This window comes from Tachypleus tridentatus, chromosome 13 (genome assembly GCF_004210375.1).
Source record: "Tachypleus tridentatus isolate NWPU-2018 chromosome 13, ASM421037v1, whole genome shotgun sequence".
Taxonomy (NCBI): domain Eukaryota; kingdom Metazoa; phylum Arthropoda; class Merostomata; order Xiphosura; family Limulidae; genus Tachypleus; species Tachypleus tridentatus.
In genome coordinates this window covers 16,538,109-16,560,394 of record NC_134837.1, presented here as the reverse complement: position 1 = coordinate 16,560,394, position 22,286 = coordinate 16,538,109, and the positions used below count along the sequence as shown (strand labels likewise).

The window sequence follows — 22,286 nt, the reverse complement described above, 5'->3', positions numbered from 1 at the left end:
GCACATTATTACAGTATTAAACATGACTCTGATGTTAACAGTAAAAGAACCAAACGTTTCGCATAAAATATTCCATATTTTGTTATATTCATTTTTTTTTTGTTTTCTTCCTTTAGTTCAGCCGTAAACAAATTATCTATAAATATATGTAGATACATAAGTAACCAGTATCATTTCTAAAATGTATACACATTATTAGATTGTTAAATATTGATTTAAATAACAAAACTTTCATCATCATCTACCACTCGATTCCGTCAAGGAACATAGGGCCGCAATCACTTGCGGTTTCATGAACAGGTATTTAAGTGAGGAGGTTGTTAGCCCACTGCACCGAGCCGTCCCTAATTTAGTAGTGATAGACTAGAGGGAAGGCAGCTAGTCATCACCACCAACTCTTGGGCTACTCTTTTACCAACGAATAGTGGAATTGACCGTCACAGTTAAACGCCCTCACGGCTGGGAGGGCGAGCATGTTTGGCGCAACTCGGGCGCGAACCCGCGACCCTCAGATTACGAAGCGCACGCCTTAACGCGCTGGGCCATGCCAGGCCAACAAAACTTTATCTATCGTTAAAACTTGTCTGCTTAAGAATGATTGCACCAGTGAAACGTTGTACCTGTTCTAAAAATAAGACTTCCTTAGTGTATAAGCTATAATTTGTAACAAAATTAAAACAAAATCATTGTTACGATATCAGTTGTTATAATGTTTGCGACTTTTACAAGTCATGACGTGGTTCGTTAAATCTAGAGCTCTTCACTCAGTTGGTATACAACAAACACAGCATTGGTCAGAACACTATTTAAGTAAGTCATTTGATACAACAACTATTGTTGTGTTACGTACAATATGTAAAAGTTGGCGAAGAGCAATTACACTTATATTTGTTGTATACATCATTAAAGGGTTACATTAAGATTGTAGCGTTTAAAAAGGGTAACGGATTTAACACTAATTGAAATAATAGTTAGTTGTTCGAACAATTTACTGGAATCTAACTTAAGCCTCCAACATAATACTCTGTCGAGATTGTGTTTGGTTAAAAGTCAGAATTATTTATTTGCATGTTTTGTCTATTTACAAACTTTATTTAAATAAAAGAAAATAATTACAACAATCTTAAGAAATTGAGTAGACCATAACTTTAACGTCATGTATAAAAAGACCGATTGTCCCGTCTATATGACTTGGACAAAATCTTTGAAGGTCAGTCAAATGACTCAGCGGTCAGTCTGCAGGTTTAAGATACTAAAATACACTTCTTGATATCCCTGGTTTGCAGAGCACAGATAGTCCAGTGTGTAGCTCTGAACGTAACAACAATCAAACTAAATGAGTATAACAAACACATGAACTTGTAGCGGAATTTTTATTTGTTTGCTGGGGCCTGGCATGGCCTAGCGCGTTAAGGCGTGCTCTTCGTAATCTGAGGGTCGCGGGTTCGCGCCCGAGTCGCGCCAAACATGCTCGCCCTCCCAGCCGTGGGGGCGTTATAATGTGACGGTCAATCCCACTTTTCATTGGTAAAAGAGTAGCCCAAGAGTTGGCGGTGGGTGGTGATAACTAGCTGCCTTCCCTCTAGTCTTAGAGCAAATTTATTTGCTTGCTTGTTTTGAATTAAGAGCAAACTACACAATGGGCTATCTGAGCTCTGCCCACCACGGGTATCGAATTCCTTTTCTAGCGGTGTGAGTCTACAGACATAACGCTTTTTTACTATGGGCATAATTTTAACCTAACAAACTTGATATGCCCTCAACATTGAAGAGTCTGTGTGGGACATGAGACCTCATTCAACTAATTGACATTTTGACCAATCACTGACCTACTTTGTGTTAGGTTTAGTTTGAATCGTATGAAGTTGATATAGGTCGTGATCAATTCCTCCAATGTGCAAGTTTCTAACATTTAGTAATTTATTAAGAAAACAAACTCCTTCCATTTTTACACAGTTCATGACGACGATTGTTTGTTTGTTTTTTTTAATTTCGCGCAAAGCTACTCAAGGGCTATCTGTGCTAGCCGTCCCTAATTTAGCAGTGTAAGACTAGAGGGAAGGCAGCTAGTCATCACCACCCTTGGGCTACTCTTTTACCAATGAATAGTGGAACTGACCGTCACATTGTGACGCCCCCACGCCTGAAAGGGGCGTAGCATGTTTGGCGCGATGGTGATGCGAACCCGCGACTCTCATATTACGAGTGGCAAGACTTAACACGCTTGGCCATGCCGGGACTCATGCCGGCGAGACACCCACTTGAAGTAAAAATGTGTTTATTCTCACAATATATCTTACATCATATACACTTTGTCGGACCGTTTACTTCTTTTACAAAATCTTTCTGGGATAAAGATCTGTTTAATATTTGATAAACAAAACAGGTTTGACGTAATTTCTCCCTAAATCTATTGTGAACCTGTAAAACAACTGGCTAAAGAATTGATATTTTTTTATCATATGAATCCAACATTTGATAAGTTATCCAAAATATAAATTATATTATTATAGTGGTATAAACCCAAATCGGAAATAGGACATGCCTTTTCAAGGGCAAACTGAGGTAGATAAAGCTTCAATAAACCTACACTAGATGACAGCACAGTCAGTAAAAAACTGAAGCAACTGAGCAGTAGCCAATAGTTGTTATTTTGTCCGCATATTTCTACAATCTGTAGGCTATAACAGTATAATATAGCGAAGAAGTAACATTAGATCTTTGATCTTGTAGTTGTACACAAACGAAGAAGAGCTTCTTCCATTATCTGTGTACAATAACTGTTGTCGGTTTCAGGTACTTCCATTACACTGGGGAACACTCATTTTGTTGCATTTAAAAAAAGTCCTTTCTATAGTCAATTTTAGTGTGTTGATTTCAAATCTGAAGTCAGTTTTTGTCTGCAAGGTACAGATTTTATGCAATTTGACATTTTTATTTGAAAGACTTAAATCCCGCACTAAATCATTCAGTTCAGCCTGGGGAACAGGCTTGGGGACGGGGAAAGGTTCAGTGTCTGAAGAACAGTTCTCCGATTGTGTACACTTTTCTGACAATTCACTGTCACAACTGTCTTGTTCGCTTGTATCATGTCCAATGTCTTTATCGTCCAATGAAGGCAAGCCTTTGAAAACTGGAACAGGAACTTCTTCAGAGTGCGGAGCAGGCCGAATAGTTGAGGGAATGTTCGGATACGTAATCATATGTCGGTTTTTCTTCCCAACACCCGTTGTGTTTACCATGCAGAAATAACAGTCAGTTACATGGTTGGTGGGTTCGCGCCAAATCATTGGAACACCAAAAGGCAGACCATTGCGTTTTCCTTTGGTCCAGTCTCGAAGCATTTCCTCACAATTGTGGCACACAACATGAGGAGCCCATTGCTTGTCTTGATCACCAAGATGAACTTCAAAATATGCCTTGTAGGCACGCTTGACGAACGAGGATATGTTACGTCTCTGACGATTGAGTGTGTAGCATCCACATATGTAGCAGAAGACATCAATCTTGTTTCTGCAATGATATCTATTTTTGGAAGCCATGTTTGATCTGAAACAAGAGAAGAATGATCAAAATATTAGAAGCTATCTATATATATGGACGTGAAAATGCTTATATATGGTTTACGCAAGTTCACATTTGTACAATTTCATTAACCTCAAATTGCATACAAACTAGAGCTTGTAGAGAAAAACTAATTTCAGATTTGAAATCAGCACCTAAAACTCCTTCAGAATCAGTTAAAATATCCAATGCAACTCAAAGTTACTGAAAAAGTGTTCCCCAGTGTTATTTGTATACATGTTACATTACTAGTATCAGTTTTGAGATATTTTTATAAGTATTATTTATGTCCCTTACTTCCATAATATGTAGGTTATAGCACATATTATAACTATTACTTGTCCCCGTAGTTCTATTATTTATATTTTACACAGAAGTGCAATTATTGGTTTTTTTTCTTATGTTCAAGACTAGTTTTACCTGGCAGCAAAAACTCAATTCTCTAACGTGGTTAGAAATACTTGTTTTACTCGGCTTGCCATACAAGCATCAATATTCCAGACTGTATAGATTATCAAACCTTTATTCGTAACAAACGTAGTTAAAATAATATAGAGGGCGCATGTTGGAGTTTTCAACTCTGGAGTCAGCGAGTCGGATTCGAATTCGTGAAACATTACTAAATATTTCAAGCCGTTTAACTTGTGGAGTCATTACAAGTTAACAGTCGATTTCTTGATGTAAATTGTGGGCGTTTGGGTGTTGCTTGGATGATCGTTAGTTCAATATGTGGTTGGCAGCAGACGTCCTTAGATTAAATAAATACAAATTAAAAGTGCTTATGTAATCGTCCCAAGGACAAACTAATACAGAGAATCAAGTAACATTTATATCTTTATTAAAGTACTGCTGTAATATATTGGATATAAAAAGAGGTTATAAAACAAAAAGGGAAAGAAATTATTTAAATTGGAGAATGAATTTCAACGTATTTGTTCTACTGCAGATTTGTCGTCATACACTGTGCTGAATTCGCTTCTCTATTCGGTTAGACATTCTACTATATTATTATGGGGGGGAAGAGATTCCATCACAGTCCGCAATACTGCTTCACTTTGAAAGAAAGCTTTCAACAGTAAACAATGTTGTTTGTTTAACCGCGTCAATAAAAGTAACAAACTTCGATTTATTTCCCTGTTTTTAGAAACAACAATGTTGCAGGTTGTCAGTTAATTATAATTGTTACCCTATTTTTAGAGATAAATGTGATTTTAATTTAAGATCATTTTATTTTTTATTTTTTAACCTGTCTTTAGAGATCACATTGTTATAGGTTGTTCATTAGTTTCATTTGTTACCTTGTCTTTAGAGATCACATTGTTGTAGATTGTCTATTAGTTTCATTTCATACCTTGTCTTTCGAGATCACAGTGTTGCAGGTTGTCCGTTAGTTTCATTTGTTACCTTGTCTTTAGAGATCACGGTGTTGCAGGTTGTCCATTAGTTTCATTTGTTACCTTGTCTTTAGAGATCACAGTGTTGTAGGTTGTCTATTAGTTTCATTTGTTACCTTGTCTTTAGAGATCACAGTGTTGTAGGTTGTCTATTAGTTTCATTTGTTACCTTGTCTTTAGAGATCACAGTGTTGTAGGTTGTCCATTAGTTTCATTTGTTACCTTGTCTTTAGAGATCACAGTGTTGCAGGTTGTCCATTAGTTTCATTTGTTACCTTGTCTTTAGAGATCACAGTGTTGCAGGTTGTCCATTAGTTTCATTTGTTACCTTGTCTTTAGAGATAGGTTGTCCATTACAGTGTTGCAGGTTGTCCATTAGTTTCATTTGTTACCTTGTCTTTAGAGATCACAGTGTTGTAGGTTGTCCATTAGTTTCATTTGTTACCTTGTCTTTAGAGATCACAGTGTTGCAGGTTGTCCATTAGTTTCATTTCTTACCTTGTCTTTAGAGATCATAGTGTTGCAGGTTGTCCATTAGTTTCATTTGTTACCTTGTCTTTAGAGATCACAGTGTTGCAGGTTGTCCATTAGTTTCATTTGTTACCTTGTCTTTAGAGATAACAGTGTTGCAGGTTGTCCATTAGTTTCATTTGTTACCTTGTCTTTAGAGATCACATTGTTGCAGGTTGTTCATTGGTTTCATTTGTTACCTTGTCTTTAGAGATCACGGTGTTGCAGGTTGTCCTTTAGAGATCACGGTTAGTTTCATTTGTTACCTTGTCTTTAGAGATCACAGTGTTGTAGGTTGTCCATTAGTTTCATTTGTTACCTTGTCTTTAGAGATCACAGTGTTGTAGGTTGTCTATTAGTTTCATTTGTTACCTTGTCTTTAGATATCACGGTGTTAGTTTCATTTGTTACCTTGTCTTTAGAGATCACGGTGTTGCAGGTTGTCCATTAGTTTCATTTGTTACCTTGTCTTTAGAAATCACAGTGTTGCAGGTTGTCCATTAGTTTCATTTGTTACCTTGTCTTTAGAGATCACAGTGTTGCAGGTTGTCCATTAGTTTCATTTGTCACCTTGTCTTTAGAGATCACAGTGTTGCAGGTTGTCCATTAGTTTAATTTGTTACCTTGTCTTTAGAGATCACAGTGTTGCAGGTTGTCCATTAGTTTCATTTGTTACCTTGTCTTTAGAGATCACATTGTTGCAGGTTGTCCATTAGTTTCATTTGTTACCTTGTCTTTAGAGATCACAGTGTTGTAGGTTGTCCATTAGTTTCATTTGTTACCTTGTCTTTAGAGATCACAGTGTTGTAGGTTGTCTATTAGTTTCATTTGTTACCTTGTCTTTAGAGATCACGGTGTTGCAGGTTGTCCATTAGTTTCATTTGTTACCTTGTCTTTAGAGATCACAGTGTTGCAGGTTGTCCATTAGTTTCATTTGTTACCTTGTCTTTACAGATCACAGTGTTGCAGGTTGTCCATTAGTTTCATTTGTCACCTTGTCTTTAGAGATCACAGTGTTGCAGGTTGTCCATTAGTTTAATTTGTTACCTTGTCTTTAAAAATCACAGTGTTGCAGGTTGTCCATTGGTTTCATTTGTTACCTTGTCTTTAGAGATAACAGTGTTGCAGGTTGTCCATTAGTTTCATTTCTTACCTTGTCTTTAGAGATCACATTGTTGCAGGTTGTTCATTGGTTTCATTTGTTACCTTGTCTTTAGAGATCACGGTGTTGCAGGTTGTCCGTTAGTTTCATTTGTTACCTTGTCTTTAGAGATCACGGTGTTGCAGGTTGTCCATTAGTTTCATTTGTTACATTGTCTTTATAGATCACAGTGTTGCAGGTTGTCCATTAGTTTCATTTGTTACCTTGTCTTTAGAGATCACAGTGTTGTAGGTTGTCCATTAGTTTCATTTGTTACCTTGTCTTTAGAGATCACAGTGTTGCAGGTTGTCCATTAGTTTCATTTGTTACCTTGTCTTCAGAGATCACAGTGTTATTAGGTTGTCCATTAGTTTCATTTGTTACCTTGTCTTTAGAGATCACAGTGTTGCAGGTTGTCCGTTAGTTTCATTTGTTACCTTGTCTTTAGAGATCATAGTGTTGCAGGTTGTCCATTAGTTTCATTTGTTACCTTGTCTTTAGAGATCACAGTGTTGCAGGTTGTCCATTAGTTTCATTTCTTACCTTGTCTTTAGAGATCACATTGTTGCAGGTTGTTCATTGGTTTCATTTGTTACCTTGTCTTTAGAGATCACGGTGTTGCAGGTTGTCCATTAGTTTCATTTGTTACCTTGTCTTTAGAGATCACATTGTGTTGTAGGTTGTCCATTAGTTTCATTTGTTACCTTGTCTTTAGAGATCACAGTGTTGTAGGTTGTCTATTAGTTTCATTTGTTACCTTGTCTTTAGAGATCACGGTGTTGCAGGTTGTCCATTAGTTTCATTTGTTACCTTGTCTTTAGAGATCACAGTGTTGCAGGTTGTCCATTAGTTTCATTTGTTACCTTGTCTTTACAGATCACAGTGTTGCAGGTTGTCCATTAGTTTCATTTGTCACCTTGTCTTTAGAGATCACAGTGTTGCAGGTTGTCCATTAGTTTAATTTGTTACCTTGTCTTTAAAAATCTCAGTGTTGCAGGTTGTCCATTGGTTTCATTTGTTACCTTGTCTTTAGAGATAACAGTGTTGCAGGTTGTCCATTAGTTTCATTTGTTACCTTGTCTTTAGAGATCACATTGTTGCAGGTTGTTCATTGTTTCATTTGTTACCTTGTCTTTAGAGATCACGGTGTTGCAGGTTGTCCGTTAGTTTCATTTGTTACCTTGTCTTTAGAGATCACGGTGTTGCAGGTTGTCCATTAGTTTCATTTGTTACCTTGTCTTTATAGATCACAGTGTTGCAGGTTGTCCATTAGTTTCATTTGTTATCTTGTCTTTAGAGATCACAGTGTCGTAGGTTGTCTATTAGTTTCATTTGTTACCTTGTCTTTAGAGATCACGGTGTTGCAGGTTGTCCATTAGTTTCATTTGTTACCTTGTCTTTAGAGATCACAGTGTTGCAGGTTGTCCATTAGTTTCATTTTTACCTTGTCTTTACAGATCACAGTGTTGCAGGTTGTCCATTAGTTTCATTTGTTACCTTGTCTTTAGAGATCACAGTGTTGCAGGTTGTCCATTAGTTTCATTTGTTACTTGTCTTGTCTTTGCAAAATCACAGTGTTGCAGGTTGTCCATTAGTTTCATTTGTTACCTTGTCTTTAGAGATCACAGTGTTGCAGGTTGTCCATTAGTTTCATTTTTACCTTGTCTTTACAGATCACAGTGTTGCAGGTTGTCCATTAGTTTCATTTGTCACCTTGTCTTTAGAGATCACATTGTTGCAGGTTGTTCATTAGTTTCATTTGTTACCTTGTTTTTAGAGATCACGGTGTTGCAGGTTGTCCATTAGTTTCATTTGTTACCTTGTATTTAGAGATCACAGTGTTGCAGGTTGTCCGTTAGTTTCATTTGTTACCTTGTCCTTAGAGATCACAGTGTTGCAGGTTGTCATTAGTCTCATTTGTTACCTTGTCTTTAGATATCACGGTGTTGCAGGTTGTCCATTAGTTTCATTTGTCACCTTGTCTTTAGAGATCACAGTGTTGCAGGTTGTCCATTAGTTTAATTTGTTACCTTGTCTTTCATTTGTTAAAAATCACAGTGTTGCAGGTTGTCCATTAGTTTCATTTGTTACCTTGTCTTTAGAGATCACAGTGTTGCAGGTTGTCCATTAGTTTCATTTTTACCTTGTCTTTACAGATCACAGTGTTGCAGGTTGTCCATTAGTTTCATTTGTCACCTTGTCTTTAGAGATCACAGTGTTGCAGGTTGTCCATTAGTTTAATTTGTTATCTTGTCTTTAAAAATCACAGTGTTGCAGGTTGTCCATTAGTTTCATTTGTTACCTTGTCTTTAGAGATCACAGTGTTGCAGGTTGTCCATTAGTTTCATTTTTACCTTGTCTTTACAGATCACAGTGTTGCAGGTTGTCCATTAGTTTCATTTGTCACCTTGTCTTTAGAGATCACATTGTTGCAGGTTGTTCATTAGTTTCATTTGTTACCTTGTATTTAGAGATCACAGTGTTGCAGGTTGTCCGTTAGTTTCATTTGTTACCTTGTCCTTAGAGATCACAGTGTTGCAGGTTGTCATTAGTCTCATTTCTTACATGTTTCTAAAGTTCCACGTGTTTGCATTTCTTACAGGAAAATCACATCAGACTATCTGTTACGTTCAGCGAGTGGAATCGATCGCACTACCTAAATGTTATAAATTCCCAAATTTACCGTTTTCCTAGCGGGAAACCTGAAGTTAAACAAAAAAATCATATAGTTCCTTAAGATAAAAATTTCTCTAAAGTTTTTAGTTATGTTTACTGAACTCTTGCGATAAAATAAGTGGAAGATGTTTTGACCCTTTAATACTTTTACAAAATATTTCTAGGTTTCTACTAATAACTGACGAATTTCTAAGGTCTAAGTTATATAAAAAGTCGAGTGCATCAAGTAATTCTGCCCTTCACATAACAACCACGATTGATGATAAGTCTCGGTGGAAGGGTTTGTATTACAACTTTATTTCTAACACTGCGCAACGTTTCTTCTGTAGTGTGATCGTTCTGGGGGGGGGGAGGGTGTTCCAACGCAAATTATTCATACTCTTAGATCAGAGATTTATAATTCACAAGGCAGAAGTAGCCTTTCTACTCAGTGGCATTAGATGTCAAAGGTGTATGGATCAGCTTAGGGTTCCAGGAACATTCACGTGGCCAAGACAACAGTGTGCATCATATGATCCGTCTTTAAACGTTGCCAGCAGGGCATAGCATCACTAAGATAATTCTTCCAATGATAGTTCTCGTTCAACGGTCCCTTCTTCGCATTCATGTAATTCAATATTAAAATATAGCGGTAGAAACTTATATGAGTTTTTTGTGTGGTCGAACTATTCAAACGGGAACCGGTATACCATGGTCCTTGTACACTATATGGATTATGAAAACATAAAGCATTACCGGACGTAGTGATATGGACTGTAACGACGTGGTGGATCTTCAAAATCGTTTTAATATAGCATATCCAACTTCTATTGCAAAAGTTACTTATTGGCGTTCTTTTTAAAATTTAAAGTTTATGGCAGTGATAATTTGGGGTGTAGTATACAACAGTCATACTGCGAGTTACAACCTAGACTCTCTTCATTAAAGTAATAACTATTTATGGGAGTTGAGGTTATGCCACAATAAATAACCTGGAGTTTGTCTTCCATCTTAAACTTTCTATATGACGGCTATAGTTTAATATATCGAGTCTCTTGCTACTGTTTTCCCACTCGATGATTATCTACATTATCCGTTCCTAATTTAGTCTAGAGAAAAGGTATCTGGCCAACATCACTCACTTAATTATTGGTTTACTTATTGGTTAATTATTGGTCGATGCCAAAAGTGGCATCGACTCCAACATTCATAGTGTCCTCACGACTGAAAGAGTGAGCACGTTCGGTGACTGGATTTGAACCCGTGCCCCGGAGTTTGTGAGTCAAGCACCTTTACCACCAGACGGTATCAAACACACTGAAGTTATAATGTGATGTTAGCTTTCCAACTTAAACTTTATGACAGTGATAATTCGATAATGCAACAAAAGTTATATCAAAAAGATATAATCTTGCGTTCTTTACAGAACTGAAAGTGGAAACCGGATAAAGGAAGTGAGATTGCACTACATGTAGCTATCTAGCGTTTTAAAATCTCAAACACAAACATAATAGTCTGGCCATTCTACGGGTCGCGGATTCGAATCTCCGTCCCCCAAATATGCTTGTCCTTTCAGCCGTTGGGACGTTGTTATCTGATGATCAATCTCACTATTCGTTGGCAAAGAGTAACCCAAGAGCTGGCGGTGTGTGGTGATGACTAGCTGCCTTCTCCCTAGTATTTCACTACCGAATTAGGGTCGGCTACCGCAGATAGCCCTGGTGAAGCTTTGCGTGAAATTCCAAACAAACAAATAGACATAAATTAAATTTTTGAGGTTCGTTAGCTATACTGAGCATGCGTTGATTACTAAGTGACAACATTGGAATAAATAATAATAATAGAAATACTATTAACTGAGCAAAATAGAACCTTCTTCTAAATTAAACAGGAAAGATGAATTTTGTTAACATTTAAGCAAAAAAAAAACAACACACAAAACGTGCTGTTTGCGCACTACACATTTTTTGCTATGTATAAATTGTCCAAAGACAATACTTCACATATATGTGATTAATTACGACGCTTTACTGTTTGCATAATATGTAAAAACAAAGAACTGAAATCTGAAGTCTTCTAAAAGAATTATTCACATTACACAATGATCAGTTAAGTATACAAAAAAAAAACCCTCGTGTAGGTACTTTGACTCTTACAGCATTTGATTAACTGGCACTCAACGACGTATAATAAATAGACTTCAGTTAGATAAAGTAGTAATGACAACATAGCTGTGTAATGATCGAATAAATCTGATAACAAAACAACGGAAGTTTCAGGCTGTTGAAAGTTTGTAAAATCGAAAGAATACTTGTTCTAAAGTTCAATATGCTAATCATTAAACTAGTCAAGTGCATTATACTTGAATATTTTTAAAACATTAGATTCGTCATTCGGCCAAGAGTATAGAGTATGTTGACGTTACTTACTAGAATTAAAACAAAAAAAATTAATCATTCGCATTAAATTTACTACATTTTTTTTTTTTAATTTTAGAACATTCATTGTATGAATGCAGGAACTTAGTTAGGCTTAGTACACTCAAACCACATTTCACCTCTCAGAAGTTGATATCGTGTCGATTCGGTATAAACGTCAGTAGTGGAGTCTACTGTAATTGGTCAAACGTTCTGTGACGTCAAAATAACTGTTTCGTAGTAGGGAATGAATATTAATACGAAAGAGGGCATTTAATCCGTGATTGTGATTGGTCAAATAATAATAAAGAAAGAGGGTCAGTGCACTGTTGTTATTGGGACTGTATTCTATGTACTGAAAGTTGGTAAATGCTTGTGATACTGTGATACTGAAGTACCAAATGAACATTTATATTTAAACACTTCCCTGAAGGCCACTGTGCTAATGAAACAGTATAATGTTTATTGGTACGAACTAGTCACTAGAAACGTTTAGGGAACTCATGATTTCATTGTCCTTATCAATAACTATATGCAGTGCACCTCGGTTCCATTTTTCAGGCGCGATATAACCAGATGTTTAAGGCATTCGATTCGAAATCCAAGGGTTGTGGTGTTGAATCCGAGTCACACCAAACATGCTCGCTCTTTCAACCTTGGAAGCGTTATAATGTAACGGTCAATCCCGCTATTCATTAGTAAAAGAGTAGCCCGAGAGTTGGCGGTGGGTAGTGATGACTAGTGGTCTTCCTTCTAGTCTTACACAGCTAAATTAGGAACGGCCAGCGCAGATAGCCCTCGTGTAGCTCTGCGCAAAATTCAAAATAAACAAATGCTGTCTGATGAAAAAAAAAACTGATACATTGAATACAAAGTAGTAGATATATCATGTTGAGAAACAACTGATAGTCTGAAGACAAAATTATAAGTCTGTCTGCTGAAGAACTGATAGATTGAACATGAAGCAATAAACAAACTGTGCTGAAAAACCATTATTAAGTTGAACTTGTAGCAGTATGTGCAACTGCTTGTTTGTATTGTACATAAATAGGGTTAAGAAAACATGATAATATGTACAGCGTTCTCTCTTCAGACGAGCGTGCTATCTACGTGGCAATGACGTGCCAGTCCTTGGGACATTACCCTATTTATCATGCCATATACTCACTGTTGTTATCTACAGTGTTTAATATTACAGTATTTTTACTTAATACAAAATGTTGAACGTATGACGTCTTTGGTCATTCATCCCTCCTCTGAATAATAACCGTGCCAACGAAACTTAATGGCTCTCTCTTGACCTGGATCTAATCTAAGACCAACGAGAGGTACACAGAATGTTTGAAACATTTTTATTTTAGTTAAACTAAGGAGACTAAAAATATATTGCACTTTTCTCTTTCATAATATTATATATATCTCATTAATTACACCAAGTTTAATCACTTAAAATTACTAACGTGAAGGTGAAATTATTATAGATGAAAATAAAAATAACAATGTTAAACACAATGTGCTAACTAATATACTGTTGTAAGTCACTTGTTGTTCGAGGTATGCAGCTAAGTATGATTAACTTGCCCACCGCGAGGACAGCGGTATGTCTCCGGATTTACAACGCTAAAATCAGGGGTTCGATTCCCTCGGTGGGCTGAGCAGATAGCCCGATGTGGCTTTGCTATAAGAAAAACACACAAACACACATGATTAACTTACATAACCACTTATTATTTAAGTAATGTACCCTCTTCGTTTTAAAACAATGTAAACATTATTTTTACTTGTGAACAAATAAGACCACTTTTAGTGAACAATATGTCACTACAAGCAATATTAATATTACAATAATCATCTGTTAACATAATTACCGCCAAATCTTTGGCCATTCTTTATCAACAAATATTAAGATTTACCCTCATATTATGGTACTTTAGAGGCCCAAAGGTCAACAATTTTACGGTGATGGGATTCGATCCCGCGAGCCCCATATTGCAAGTTGACTGCTCTAATCTGACATGTATATAAATGTACACTCCACAGAAAGATAGGTAACCAGTAAACCTCTTCCTATGATGAACTCAAACGTGATTTTCTTGTATAGCACTCACTCAATACCCTGCATTAATTCCATAGTTTTGTCAGCTTCATAACGTATCATTTCGGTTAAATACACATGTGCTATTACAAATTCAGTACATATACCTGCTTTAAAATGTTAATTTTCTGATATTATTTGTAGGTTTTGCTTGAGAACTGTAAAAGTTAAAATCACAGTTTCAAGCTTGGGCTGAAAGTGGGATATATACCCCATTTATTGATTTTAGATAAACATGTACGCAGAGAGTAAATAATATATACGTTTTGTTAAATTATATACTGTTTTGTCTCTTGTTTTATGATCAGAAGAAGTGAAATTCTATTTTTACAAGCATCAGTTGCTTTATCTATACTTATATCCTCTAACTGCTGATACCGGAACTACTTCGCAACCACTGTTTTTATTTCACGAGACTACACACACTTATTTTCATATCAGGAGACTACACACACTTATTTTCATTTCACGAGACTACACACACTTATTTTCATATCAGGAGACTACACACACTTATTTTCATTTCACGAGACTACACACACTTATTTTCATATCAGGAGACTACACACACTTATTTTCATATCAGGAGACTACACACACTTATTTTCATATCAGGAGACTACACACACTTATTTTCATTTCACGAGACTACACACACTTATTTTCGTATCAGGAGACTACACACACTTATTTTCATTTCACGAGGACTACACACTTATTTTCATATCAGGAGACTACACACTTATTTTTCATTTCATGAGACTACTACACACACTTATTTTCATTTCACGAGACCACTACACACACTTATTTTCATTTCACGAGACTACTACAGAGACTACACTTATTTTCATTTCACGAGACTACACACACTTATTTTCATATCAGGAGACTACTACACACTTATTTTCATATCAGGAGACTACACACACTTATTTTCATATCACGAGACTACACACACTTATTTTCATATCAGGGACTACATTACACTTATTTTCATATCAGGGACTACACACACTTATTTTCATTTCACGAGACTACACACACTTATTTTCATATCAGGAGACTACACACACTTATTTTCATATCATCGAGGCTACACACACTTATTTTCATATCAGGAGACTACACACACTTATTTTCATATCAGGAGACTACACACACACTTATTTTCATATCAGGGACTACACACACTTATTTTCATATCAGGGACTACACACACTTATTTTCATATCAGGAGTTACACACACTTATTTTCATTATCGGACTACACACACTTATTTTCATATCAGGAGACTACACACACTTATTTTCATTCATAGACAGGACACTTATTTTCATATCTTGATACTACACTTATTTTCATATCAGGAGACTGCTACACACACTTATTTTCATATCACGAGGACTACACACTTATTTTCATTTCACGAGAGACTACACACACTTATTTTCATATATCAGGAGACTATTTTCATATCGGACTACACACTTATTTTTCATATCACGAGACTACACACACTTATTTTCATATCAGGAGACTACACACACTTATTTTCATATCACGAGAGTACACTTATACACTTATTTTCATATCAGGAGACTACACACACTTATTTTCATATCAGGAGACTACACACACTTATTTTCATATCACGAGACTACACACACTTATTTTCATATCAGGAGACTACACACACTTATTTTCATATCAGGAGACTACACACACTTATTTTCATATCAGAGACTACACACTTAGCTTATTTTCATATCAGGAGACTACACACACTTATTTTCATATCAGGAGACTACACACACTTATTTTCATATCAGGAGACTACACACACTTATTTTCATATCAGGAGACTACACACACTTATTTTCATATCAGACTACACACACTACTTATTTTCATATCAGAGACTACACACACTTATTTTCATATCAGGAGACTACACACACTTATTTTCATATCAGAGACTACACACACTTATTTTCATATCAGTAGGACTACACACTTATTTTCATATCAGGGACTACACACACTTATTTTTTTCTATCAGAGACTACACACACTTATTTTCATATCAGGAGACTACACACACTTATTTTCATATCAGGAGACTACACACACTTATTTTCATATCAGGAGACTACACACACTTATTTTCATATCAGGAGACTACACACACTTATTTTCATATCAGGAGACTACACACACTTATTTTCATATCAGGAGACTACACACACTTATTTTCATATCAGGAGACTACACACACTTATTTTCATATCAGGAGACTACACACACTTATTTTCATTTCACGAGACTCACACACACTTATTTTCATTTCACGAGACTACACACACTTATTTTCATATCAGGAGACTACACACACTTATTTTCATATCAGGGACTACATACACTTATTTTCATTTCACGAGACTACACACACTTATTTTCATATCAGGAGACTAATCACACACTTATTTTCATATCAGAGACTACACACACTTATTTTCATATATCAGGAGACGACACACTTATTTTCATTTCACGAGAGTTCTACACTTATTTCGGTTTTTCACGAGACTACACACACTTATTTTCATATCAGGACTACACACACTTATTTTCATTTCACGAGACTACTACACTTATTTTTCATATCAGGAGACTACACACACTTATTTTCATTTCACGAGACTACACACATTATTTTCCACACTTATTTTCATATCAGGAGACTACACACACTTATTTTCATATCAGGAGACTACACACACTTATTTTCATATCAGGAGACTACACACACTTATTTTCATATCAGGAGACTACACACACTTATTTTCTCTCCATTTCTTAGAACTATTCAATACGATGACGTTTTCCAAGTTTATTGTACTAGATATATTCACTCTTTTCTACAGCATTTCTTTGTTACTTCTTGTGTTGATTGTTCTAGAATACAGCGTGCCTAAGTTGTAAAGCGTCTTCACACCTCTCGTTTAAACAGAATAAATCCTCCATCCCTGAGGAATGAGGAATTATCTTTGACACTTCTAAGGCAGGTGCAGTTATTCCCATGTTACAGAATTATATGAAGTGTTCACGCAGTCTGATTTCCAAATAATCTCCGTCGTACAAATCAAGAGAATAGAACAACTCATTAATTTAAGTTCAAATTCTTCAACTGGTGTTTATACAAATTACTTTTCAGTACAACAGAAAACCTGCATCGCATAATACTTTCCTGTTCATTCGATTTCACAATAAACATGAATGAAATCCGAAAGTGATGTAACTTAATAAATATTGTACTAGTAGGAACAACAAGTGTGTATAAATAGGAAGATAAATAAAAATAAGAGCAGATTAGAAAAAAGAAACTTCATGAAATATTTTTTCTTTAACATAAATTTTTGAAATTATATCGCTTTGTTAGTTGTGATTATATATGTAATATGGGTGCATTTGTTGACTTTTATGTCAACATTGGACTATCTGCTGTGTCCACCGAGAGGTAATCGAACCTCTAATTGTGGTGTTATAAATCCGAAGACTTACCGCTGTCCCAGCGGGGAACTTGACTTTTTACGTATGTTCTGTATAGAATATTCGTGCCTGAGTTTTCCATTTTCAAATCATGAATAGTTCTTTGTTTGTTTTGAATTTTGCGCCAAGCTACACGAGAGTTATCTGCCCTAACCGTCCCTAATTTAGCAGTGTAAGAGTAGAGGAAAGGCAGCTAGTCATCACCACCCACCGCCAACTCTTGGGCTACTCTTTTACCATCGAATAGTGGGATTCATCGTGATATTATAACGCCCCCACTGCTGCGAGCATATTTGGTGCGAATGGGATTCGAACCCACGACTTTCACAATACGAGTCGAGTGCCATAACCACTTGGTCTATAGGCAAGGGGTTAACTAACAATATGACTATATCGAAACGCCCAGGTTTACCTCCATAAGAGGTTAACTAACCTCATATTCAGATTTCTCTGCAATGGAGGTTATCCAGCCATAAGACTAGCTGAAAAATAGAGTCACTTATGCACTAAGACGTGACAGTAGAGTCAAAGTAAAGAGAATTTCTAATTTTATACATTAGAACAAAATAATATATTTGAAACTTTGTCATTAAATTTCTCATTTTCTGAAATAAATATAGTCAACATACTTATTGATATTTAAAGCTAAGTTTTTACAGAATTTGTAGCTAATTGTTGCAATAAAGTTAGAAAAACAGGAACCATTGTTCTCCAAATAAAAATAAAAACTTTGTTTCAGCCAACATTTCACAATTGCTGCTTCTTTAGGGCTAGTAGAAAGACACAACAGTCAAAGGTTTTTAAAAATTTTGCTTTTATTAATGTCAAAATTAAAGTATCTCAACAAATTTAGAAATTTCAAAATAACTTTTAATGGTAAGTTTATCAACTGTTTTCTTAACACGAACAAAATCCAGATCGCGTTATGTTTTTTTGTAAATCCTATTGCATACTTGTTGTGAACAGTTTAGTCTGTAGTAAACAGGCCTTACGAAGATTTGAATTTTACGAAGTGATATGAAGAGAGGAGGTGCTTTCTGTCTTCCATTGCAACCACACTCCATTTAAAATAAATGAATAGCATGGTTTTACTTACTCTATTGTTTTGCTTTTTCGGTTATTGTTGGGCTATCTGTGTTTTGCTCACCACGGATATCGAAACCCAATTTTTAACGCTATAAGGCCACAGAATTAACGTGTGCCCCTGAAGGGGGTGATACACTACTGCTATCTGTCTATCGTGATATCGAAGAATCTACTCGATCAAGAAAGTGTCAGTGGTGCCCAACTTACTATGTATAAGTATATTCACACAGCTTAAGAGTTCCATTAATAAACCCCGAACCCCAGGGATAAGGTTTGAAGACTTACGTTAAACAACAACGACAAGTAAATTCAGGGATTATCGTTTGTGTCATTAAGGATTTTCTACAATTATTCTCTTAAGTAAAGAGGATAATTCTGTTTACATCGGTTAGTAATGCAACGAAATTGCAGGTGAAGTCCATAATTTTCACACTCGCTATTAGTGTGATTGCTGTCATGACAACTGTTTTAAAGCTTTAACTTGTGAATTCAGATTAAGCTCAGTTAATTCAAAACGACATAACTTTGGAAATATTACTGTGTTCTTTCCTATTAAATAATTATTATTTGTTTGTTGAATTTTGAGCAAAACTACTCGAACACTATTTTCTGACTTAGCATGGTCAAGTGGTTAAGGTGCTCAACTAGTAAGTTGGGGGTCGCGGGTTCAAATCCCCGGCACACACCAAAACATACTCGCCATTTTCAGCTGTGATGGCGTTATAATATTATGGTAACTCCCACCATTCGTTGGTAAAATTAATAGCCAAACAGTTGATGGTCTTACCATTAGTCTTACACTGCTGAATTATGGACTTAAAAACAAACACTATTCTCCCTAGCCACACAAATGTTTAAGTGATAAACTAGAGGGAATGAAATTCTACTTATTATTGACAAAAGAGCAGCCTAAGAGTTGACGGTGAATAGTGATGACTTCTATATAATTTATTCCTGCTACATTATAAAGAGATACCTCTCGTGCAGCTTTGTGCAAAACTCCAAATAAACCAATCAACTCTAACCAGTCTATGTTGCCTGCCGCTGCCGACAAGACCTCACTCTCGACACCAGAAGGTTTAGTGTTCCGTTAAATATAACACAGTTTAAGAGTATAGTGAAATCAAAGAATATAATATCTAGGCTTAACAAAGTAAAATATATATGCATTTATCGTATACTTATTTTTTACTGGAAACCTGTATTCTTCCAATAAAGAATAATGCATCAACACGGTTAATACATTTATTAGTAATGACAAGCAACACATTACACATTAAAATTTATTTCTTCAAGATCTGAAAGGTTTCAAAGACATTCCAGTTTTAATGAGATATTCAATAGCTCACATTACCATGTTTGTTTTGTTTGTTTTTGAATTTCGCACAAAGCTACTGGAGGGCTATCAGTGCTAGCCGTCCCTAATTTTGCAGTGTAAGACTAGAGGGAAGGCAGCTAGTCATCACCACCCACCGCCAACTCTGGGGCTACTCTTTTACCAACGAATAGTGGGATTGACCGTAACATTATAACGCCCCCACGGCTGAAAGGGCGAGCATGTTTGGCGCGACGGGGATGCGAACCCGCGACCGTCGGATTACGAATCGCACGCCTTAACGCGCTTGGGCATGCCGGGCCAGAGTTCACATTACCATAGAGGGAAGCAGGTTTCTAGAGTACTGTTTATGATCAGATAATGTTAATTAAACCAATTACTTATGTTATAAACTAACCGAAGAAAACACACGTCTACAATGATATAGCTCATGTTATTAGTGAAGTTATTTTGATAACTGAAGTGATCATATTTAATTGTAATCCAGCATTTCGATAACCGATAAAGTTATCCATCTTTATTTTCCTGGTGGAAGTGGTTTATGCAAACAATTACGTGTCGTCCACCACTTGATGGAGTCAGATATTAATATTTGTTCTATTTAAACTTTGATAACGTTGATAGCTTGCAGAATAATGACATTTTAAAATATGTCAATATATAATGACATTTTAAAATAAATCGCATTTTCGTGCATTATTCTAAACGCATCTTTCATTAAATATTCTTATAAGTTTTTATTTAGAAGTATCCATTTGTTTTCGACGTTGTATGCACGTTATAATAATATTTTCTCATGAGTCCAAAGTCGTAATCAACCAAACTCAGCTGTAACTGTAGAGTTTTAACAGTCTCGAAACGGGCGATGAGAAGATACGTTTCTTTCAGACTTGATATACAATACGCTTCAGAGTGGCAACTTCTTCTACATAGCATAACTGTGATTTCTTCTCCCCTGGTGGCTGAGATAGAATTTAGGGGATCGATACGTACGAGTACATTGAAAGTTAACCTTTTATCGAGAACCACGTGGAAAATATTTGGTGCAGACCATAAGGAGGTAGCCCGCGAGAGTCATTATTCTTCGAGTCATCTATTTGCTTTCATACTCTGTGATTTGATGTGTTAAGACATGCCCCTGGGTTAATCCTTTTATCAACTTTTGAACAATGCTGACCGTCTTCCTTGTTGGAATTTTATCATCTCTAACAAAAGGTAAGACTCTTACAAAATCAAATCGAAAGTATTAGGAAGAAATTATAAGCCAATGTGAACATATAATAAAACAGAGCATTTTTTTTCGTGAAACGCTGAAACACTATACTAGGTTATAAGAATTATTTAAGAAGTCCTACGATTTTCAAGGTTTAGACTTTACCTCTTGAAATCCACGTTTCTTATGAAGTTTTCGAAAACTCCTGATAAAATTTCATGTCGAGATTTTTACTGGATTTTTTTTATATATAGGAGAGGTAAAACATCTTTCTTTTAGGGACAGTGAAATCTATTTAAAGAGATTAATCAAAACTTATCGTTGTCGATTATTCATAGAATCCATAACCGGGTTGCATATTTTTCAAGCTTTATAAAAAATGTCACGTTGATTTCTTAATACAAGGATGAAGATATATCGTCTTTGAAAACAACTATTACTTTTTGTATGATTGGACAGATACGAATTTGTTTGATGAATCGCACATTAGGAAAATTTAAAACAGTTTTAGTCCAACTTAACTTTTATAATTTTGTTTTCTCTAGTATTTATTATGCCTGGCATAACCAGGTTGGTTAAGGCATTAGACTCGTAATCTAAGGGTCGCAGGTTCGAATTCCCGTCACACCAAAGATGCTCGCCATTTCAACCGTGGGGGCATTATAATGTAATGGTCAATCCTACTATTCGTTGGTAAAAGAGTAACCGAAGAGTTGGCGGTGGGCGGTGATGACTAGCTCCCTTCCGTCTAGTCTTACATTGCTAAATAGGGATGGCTAGTGCAGATAGACCTCGTGTACCTTTACACAAAATTCAGAAACAAACGAAAACAGTTTCACAGAAACTGTGTGGCATACTTGTAGATATACAATGCTAAAATTGGAGTTAGTTGTAAATAGTTCATTTTGCAGCTTTGTGATTGACAATAAACAAATGAAAAACATTTTTATCAGTTAATGTTGACATTTCTACATGTGTAAATACCGAGGACATGATCAATCATTATAACAGTTTCTATTAAATGTCACGTTAATTTCTTCACGGATGCCAAAATTGTATATAATTTCAAAACCACAATATTTTCATATGATCGTATAGGTACGTACTTGCTAGAGAAACCTACTACGTAGGTAGAAAAGTTAAAAACGCATGAAGTATGAAAACATGCCCCTGACATGAAGTGTTTGTTGAGTTTAAGATGTTACAAGAAGCAGAATTACAAGTTAACACAATATCTTGAGTATTATAAAGTCAAGCATCTGGGACATTGACAGTGGAAGAAATAAGATTATACTTAGCTCTTCACTTTTTATAACCTTTAT

The 22,286-nt window shown here is 35.8% G+C and overlaps 1 protein-coding gene across 1 annotated transcript in view; it reads left to right on the top strand.

The window, feature by feature from the left end:
* The window catches only part of LOC143238455 (CXADR-like membrane protein), a 204,236-nt gene that overhangs the window by 35,996 nt on the left and 145,954 nt on the right, over positions 1 to 22,286 (top strand). The gene's annotated exons all lie outside the window — the stretch shown is intronic.